At 34.2% G+C, this 7714-nt stretch overlaps 1 long non-coding RNA gene across 1 annotated transcript; it reads left to right on the top strand.

Annotated features, from left to right (window-relative positions):
• The first annotated feature begins 242 nt into the window (after positions 1 to 242).
• On the top strand, positions 243 to 6820 carry LOC110916234. Its single transcript, XR_004883087.1, has 4 exons — positions 243 to 3753; positions 4395 to 5039; positions 5278 to 6295; positions 6588 to 6820. It is a non-coding gene; the product is annotated as an uncharacterized LOC110916234 (long non-coding RNA).
• Positions 6821 to 7714: the final 894 nt, after the last annotated feature.

Raw genomic sequence — 7714 nt, forward strand, 5'->3', positions numbered from 1 at the left:
CCATAGTTCTTCTAGTGTTGACACCTCAATGGACACTAATCATCTCCTAAGATACCCCCTAAGATACCCATGAACACTTCTCTTGCCCATGTTTTGCCACCTATCTTCTCTTTTGCCACACTTGTTCTAGTTTTGACACCTCAATGGACACTAATCACATGCTTAGGCATCCATGGACATTTGTCTTAATCTCCTTAACCTCGCTTCACTATAAATAGCACCTTTGGATCACCATTTTCTACACACCAACTCAAAATATAAACACCTCACTTAGAAGTCTTATAAAGAGTTTCTTCCTTCTTACTTTGAGTTTTCTCTTCTAGTCTTATGGAGAAGTCCCCTAAAGTTAGTAAGTTCCTTTCCTTTAACTCTTTCAATAAACAAATAGTTTCGTAGCTTATTTCCGTCCAAACCCGTATTTTTACGCATAGTAAAATTATCAACGGAACACATAGGTGTTTTTCCTATTTTAGATAGATGATGTGTTAACACTTTGCACAACCATAACTAAGTCAAAACATAACTAAATAAAGTAAACTCTTACTTCATGATTAAGTACTTCAAAAAACATGTTCAACAATATATTATACGCTTAAAAACACTTCCGTTTGGACCCTCAACTTTTTAAAACCAAACTGAAGGTCAAAACTGAACAATCTACAAAGATCCCCAGTCTTGACCATTTCCGGGTTCCAAAAAGAAAAACTGTCTTGAAGAAAGTTGTAGATCACATTCTAATTTAGTTGAATGGATTTTTTTTTTAAATTTTCAACGTCGTTTACTATTTTTAAAACGTAAAACAGAAACAACACAATATGCTGTCAAAATTTATATTTCCTAAAAATCTAAACATTTTCAATTTACCAATAGCCCCTTTAACCTATACTTTCCACAAACATCATCGCAACAGAACCTTAACGAACAATCCTCATCATTAGGAATTACTCGTGATCTTGTAAACCTCGAGGACGCACAAACTAATCACTAGGACATCAAGGTGAGTATATAGTCTCCACTTTTCCGTTTTCTCGTGATCTTGTAAACCTCGAGGACACACAAACTAATCACTAGGACATAAAGGTGAGTATATAGTCTCCACTTTTCCGTTTTCAAATGTTTTGGGATGATTCATATGTGCCTACTAATTTTATAAACTTTCCTAAACTTATTACATATGGTTTATATAATTTTATATATATAAATATATATACACAATACACTTTTCATTTGGTATGAAACTTGGTGGTGCGTAACCTATAATATGAATACGTTCATTAACTTTGGCCAAGCCGACCGGTAGTATATTATTACGCTATAGGATTGAACCCTATCCCCACTTCCTAGGTTTGTGAGGAAGTTTGCTTAGGGAATGATAGAAACTATGCACTTTTGACGAACCCTTTTGGGATTTCTCAGATGAGTCAACACAGTCTTGAATGTATTTACCCATGACCACACTCGTACATCCAAATGCAACAGTTTGTTTTTACAACACACAATAGCTTGTTATACAAAATTACAAATGGTTTCTAAACATATAAACCATACAATTTATGTTAAAATGATTTGTTTTTCATACAATTATTACAAGAAACACTTTTGTCAAGTTTCATGGCTACAAAGTCTATTTATTATACCAAGTCTTATAGTTGGTTAACATATTGCAAAACCAAACACAATTGATACACGTTTGGTTACAAGGTTTATTTCACTCATCCACTCTCGTAACCGTACAACGTATTGCAATGCAAATTCATAGCCATGAATTTGACCATATAACATATGTTACTCACTAACTTTATTGTTGACCATTTATTTTCACATATGTTTCAAGTACAAATATTTGATGAAAATCAAGTATTTTACATATAGGGCTTGGACTCGAGCCTTAGTTTTGCTTAATTTAAAAACAATTGTTTGTATTTGCTTTGTGTTTTGAAAGACATTGTAATTCAATAAATCAATATAATTAAACATTAATACCATGTGTTATAAACAATCTTGTAATATGACTCCTCGGGGTTTCTGTCGCGGGTTTTATGCGCAGTCGGGGAGTTACACGTCAACTGGGTAATGAAGTGAAAAATATTATATCCTTTTAAACCACATCACTTCCATCAATTTGTTATATCAATCACCAATTTGTTATATCAATCACCGTACTTACTCATTGAGAAAGATAGATCCAAATTCACACCACAAACTTCAACTTCTATAAATCTTAGGCTCAAAATAAACATAATGCTTCAAACATTAAACAAAAAACCAGTCTCGAATTAACAAGCATTTCACTTTTATTCCACAAATTTCATTAATTATAGATCCACAATTAAAACTTCTACACAAAAGCATCATAAACTTAAATGCTTCATCACAACATTTCAACAATCTGTATTGTTTCGATTCAACGTTACAAAATCAAATAGCAGATTCATCTTCATCCTCATTTGGTTTGTTTAAGAACACACACAGTTTCTGTGTTTTAGAGAAATAAATCATAATTTTTTAGAGAGAAAAAACTCCGGTGATTGTGTTTAGGCAAAAACATGAATTTTCTAAACGAATTAGATCTCGAGCATACACTTCTGAATAACCACTTTTCATTGCAAAAACTTCATCGATGCGTCTACTTGCAGTAATTCTATTTACTTGTCCTAAGATTAGATTAACAAGGTGAATCGAAATTGTAGTTTTCCGATCTTGTTTGGTGGCTTCGTATTAAATGTGTTGTGGCTGGTAATTGATTTGCAGTGATAGTTTATGGGAGAGTTTAGGAGGTTGTAGGTGTTATAGTGTGAAGAAGAAGAAGAAAGGAATACGATGTGGTAATTGCTTGTTGTAGTGTGAAAGAACAAAGGAACAAGGTGTGGTCGGTAACAGTTAGAAATTAGGGTTCTGATGGTTTTGTGGATGAAAATGAAGAGGAACAAGGTTACGTTATTTGCCACGTCATAGCCCGGTCATTGTCCACGTCATAAAAAAACAAACTACGTTAGATTTTTTACACTACTAGAAAACTAGGCAATTGCGATGAAAATTTGCGACCAACATCATGCAGTCGCAAAATTAGCGACTGGTTTGCGATCATAACCAAAACAGTCGCAAATAAAAAGACCAACCCGGATTTGATCGCAAAACGGTCGCAAATTTTGTGACCACATTTTGCGGTCGCAATATTTGTGACCATTATATAAAAAACAAATGTTACGACCGTCTAAAGCAGTCACAAATACGAGATATATATGAAAAACAAAAGTTGCGACTGTCTAAATGGTCGCAATTCGAGAATATCAATTTGGAGTAGTACTGTTTATATTATATAGTTTGTCTTGCTATATCTAATTTAATTTAATTTAATTTTATCCGGATTATATATAAAGGACCTGCTATTATATTAAATTGTCACACAGCGGCCCATCTGGTTTCTCTCTCTCCGACACTTCGCTATCATCACCACATTCTGAAACCCTAGATCTCTCAAACACATCTCAATCGCCACTCAATGATCACGGCGTTCAAATTGATTAGGTTAGGGGATCTTAAACGACTTCGAGTAACCTTGAACTGAAACGAATTTGATGAACGCTAATTTTGATTTTCAATCGATTGGAAGAACAATTACTGGAAATTTGGTGGATAGTTGAAGATTATGTGCGATTGGAACGAATTATATAGGAAGAAATCGCAACCGGAATCGTTTACAAAGATTATGTCCATCGGCTTCTCTCTATCTTACAATTTGCCTTTCATCTGGTTAGTTTTTTTTTCTATTTTCTAAAAATATTGAAGATGTAAAACCTAAATTTGTTCATGGTGAAGTGATCTGTTGGATTCTAGTGTTAATGTTTGACGATTTTAAAGGAATTGAATCTAAATTTGATCTTTTGAAATTTTGGTGAACTTTTGTGTTGTCCTGTAACGTGTTAATTTTGATTAGTGACTGTATTTTGAAATGATATCCTACTACGGTGATTTAGATCCCTAATTGATAGAATTTTTACTTGTTTAATGATTGAGGAATGCAAGGTCATGCTTAGGTTAGGTAGTTTAATCCAAACTTGAATCAGTTTTAGGGAGAACTACCTGTTGTGGATTAGTGGATGTTTAGGATTGAAAGTAGCACTACCTGTTGTGGTTGTTCAACCTTTATGTATCCGGATTATCGGAAGTATCGGTGCCGTTGTTCACGGATCTTCCATGCCGTTTTTCTTTTTATTGTTCGGTCAAATGGTTAATGGCTTCAGTAAAAACCAAACTGATTTGATTACCATGACTCATGATGTCTCTAAGGTGATTATATAAATTACAATATTGTTTACAACTTTTTTTTGTTGTTCTTCTTCTTTCTTTCAGATTTGTATCACTGTATGATATTTTGATTTAACTTATTGCAGAATCCTTTGTATTTCGTTTATCTAGGATTGGTGGTGTGCGATTCGTCTTACGCAGGTGAGAACCTAACCTCGATCTGTTAATGTATTCATTCGTCAAGCGAAAACAAAACCGTGAGTTCATGGATAGATAATCCACCAACCCACTACACAGGACACCCGTCTGGTACAAAACAACAATATCCTCACACGGTTTACTTGTAGTACTGTTACATGTTAATTGACGAGAACTTGAGCATCTTTTCATGAAATTATTGATTTCATGTTTGATTATTTGTAAAATTTATAAGTTATTTTAGCCCATTCATCAAGGATGAGATGCACGTGGCTTATGTTTGTCCTTTACTTGGTCAAATTTTGGAATATTTTTTTTCTATGTTCAGTCTCCATCTCCTCTATCCCTATCAAACACAATTTTAATTTAACTAAGCACCATTAACATTTAACAACTTGTTGATTAATTTTGTACAGAGATCCGGATGCTGGATCTATACCGGAGAACGACAAGTGAGCGCGTTGAGGAAGAGGTACCTTGAAGCAGTGTTGAAACAGGACGTAGGGTTTTACAATACCGATGCGAGAACAGGTGATACCGTGTTTAGTGTCTCTACGGACACACTTCTCGTTCAAGACGCCATTAGCGAGAAGGTAGTTTCAACATTTATTTTTGATCATTGAGTGTGATACCACAATAGTAATTCTATAATGAATTCGAGGATAGAACATTTGTTTTGAATGGAAGAATTATCATCATTTCTGCGTGATCCATATAATAGTGGGACCAATACAAAAAAAAATAAAAATTAACCAGTGCAAGTTAGCATAGTTTGGTTAACCTGCGCAGGACTTTATTTTACTGGCCTCACTTCCATGAAACATATTTCAGGTGGGAAACTTTATACCTTATCTGTCAATGTTTTTGGCTGGATTGGTGGTCGGTTTTGTGTCCGCACGGAAGCTAGCTCTTCTTAGTGTTGCAGTGATTCCAGGCATTGCATTTGCGGGTGGTTTATATACAGGTCTAACTTCTAAGAGCCGTGAATCATATGCTAATGCTGGCATCATTGCTGAACAGGTGATCATATCTTTGAAGTTTCCTTAAGTTTTTCCACTTTAAGTTTGTGTATCTTGATAAAAATTAGTTAGTTGCTTTATGGTCATCAAATGGAAGCCTTTGTAAGTTGTGAAGTTCAAATGCCATTCTGGTGCCATGAATGGCTGCAAATGATTCATTATTTATGCGTAAGTTTTATCTTTTGTACTACCTCGACTCACATTATAGATTTAATGGTTTGCTGACCTTCTCTGTCTAGAAGATAATTTCGTACATGTTTTAATTAGTCGTAAAATTTAAAACTGTTGAAGCTTTGGTTTTTTTTTGTTTTGTTTATTATAAAGGGCCTTAACGTTGTTTATTTTGCTATTTTTTGTTGATTCAGATGGAGATATATTGTATGGGAATGCACATGATCTCCACAACGGATAATGCTCTCAGTTCAAGTGGTAATTTGTTCCTTCTTGAGCATATAGTGAACTGAATGAATGAATTTGTGATCCAAATGGGGTTATTGATATATATTGGATTTCTGTACCAAATCGTGTAGGGCATTATCCTACAATTATTTACCTGTAATGTTGATCGCAAAAGTTTATTCTACCTGGATGTTAATTTTAAAAGGCTAAGGTACCAAGGTCTTGTTATATAAACCCAAAATCACGCTCATTGCCTTTCCTATCCATTGGGCTAGTGCTATTGGTAAAACCATATCAAATTTTTACCTATATATTGTCATTGGTCTAATGTAAACCTTTGCATCCATCTTACATGGTATGTTTATTCTTTTAAGTATATGGGTTAAGCAAATGATTTTAACGATCAACAACATGGTAAACAAGACCAAGAGGTATGTTTATTCTTGTAAGTTGTTTGGTTCAAGGCTAATGTTGATTTGAAATTGATCTATGTTTTGGTAAAACATGTTTAAACTCAAATATTGACCTCATTTTTTCATGCATCACTTCTCTGTCAATAATATTGGATAATATTGAAAATAGGCGATTTGAAAATAGGCGATTTGACCTTAGAAGTCAAACTGACTTTTTTTCTTTATTCTAGAATTGTATAAGCAGCTAATTAGTTTCATAAATTGTGATTATGTTGGCCATTAATATTTCACTTTGCATTGGTTTTATTAGATTGAAAGGTTGAATGTGATTGTCCAAGATATAGTGAAAGAAAAAGAAGAAAAAGAAAGGTTGAATGATATTATTGCGGGATTGGTGGTGGAAAAAGAGAAAGATAAGGCGAGAAAGAGGCTATGAATGAAAGAATGACAAACATTAAAGCAATGCTAAAAGCTAGGTTTCAAAACGTATAATCATCGACTTAGGTTTCAAAACATATAAACACTTTGTTTTGAGTATGTATTTTGTTATGGTAACTTTGGTATTTGATGTTTCAAGCGGAATGTTCTATATAAATGTGAAAGTTTGATTAATGTGTAAATTTTAAAATTGACATTATATACAGGTTAAAATAGAAAATGGCTGAAATTAATTAATATAAAATAAATAAAAATTGCGACCGCAATAACGGTTGCAATTTTTCAAAAGGTAAGTAGTTGCAAAACGGTCGCAGTTTGTAAAAGGCATGCGGTCGGAGAACGATCGCAGTTTGTAAAAGGCATGCGGTCGGAGTACGGTCACATCAAGACCGTCGCAACCGAAGTCCCGCAAAACTAGGGACAGTCGCAATATTTGTGACCATTATTAAAGTCGCAAAACCCAGGTCGCAAACGATAGTAGCAGTCGCAACTTAGTCGGAATAGAGCAATTGCGACGGGTGTTTTTCCAATCGCAGTTCTGGTCGGAAACCGGTCGCAACAGGGCAATTGCGACTGGTTTGCGACCAAAATTGCGGTCGGAAAAACCTAGTTTTCTAGTAGTGTTAACGCATGTCCTGTAAGAAGAAATAGCCGTAAAAGTGGGACTGTTGGATGCGATATTCTTAGGTTGGATTATTATTGGTCAATAAAGAAAATGTGGAATTAATAAATCTAATTTTCCTTTAAATAATTTATTTGTGTTAATAATTTTATATTGTTAAAGGGTGTGAGAGTTATGGTTGGGATATGATTCGTCACGTAGGAACATGAATGGAAGGCTACATCATCCCGTTGTGTGATCCACCATGGTTCACATAAATTAAACCATGGTCCTATTCTCCATTTTCCAAGATTTCCTTTCCTTTTTTTAGACAAAAATAAATTAAAATAAGTAAGGGAATAGTGGTTTAGGTCATGACCACACCCTTAAGGTAGTGG

Source organism: Helianthus annuus, chromosome 16 (genome assembly GCF_002127325.2).
Source record: "Helianthus annuus cultivar XRQ/B chromosome 16, HanXRQr2.0-SUNRISE, whole genome shotgun sequence".
In the NCBI taxonomy this organism is placed as follows: domain Eukaryota; kingdom Viridiplantae; phylum Streptophyta; class Magnoliopsida; order Asterales; family Asteraceae; genus Helianthus; species Helianthus annuus.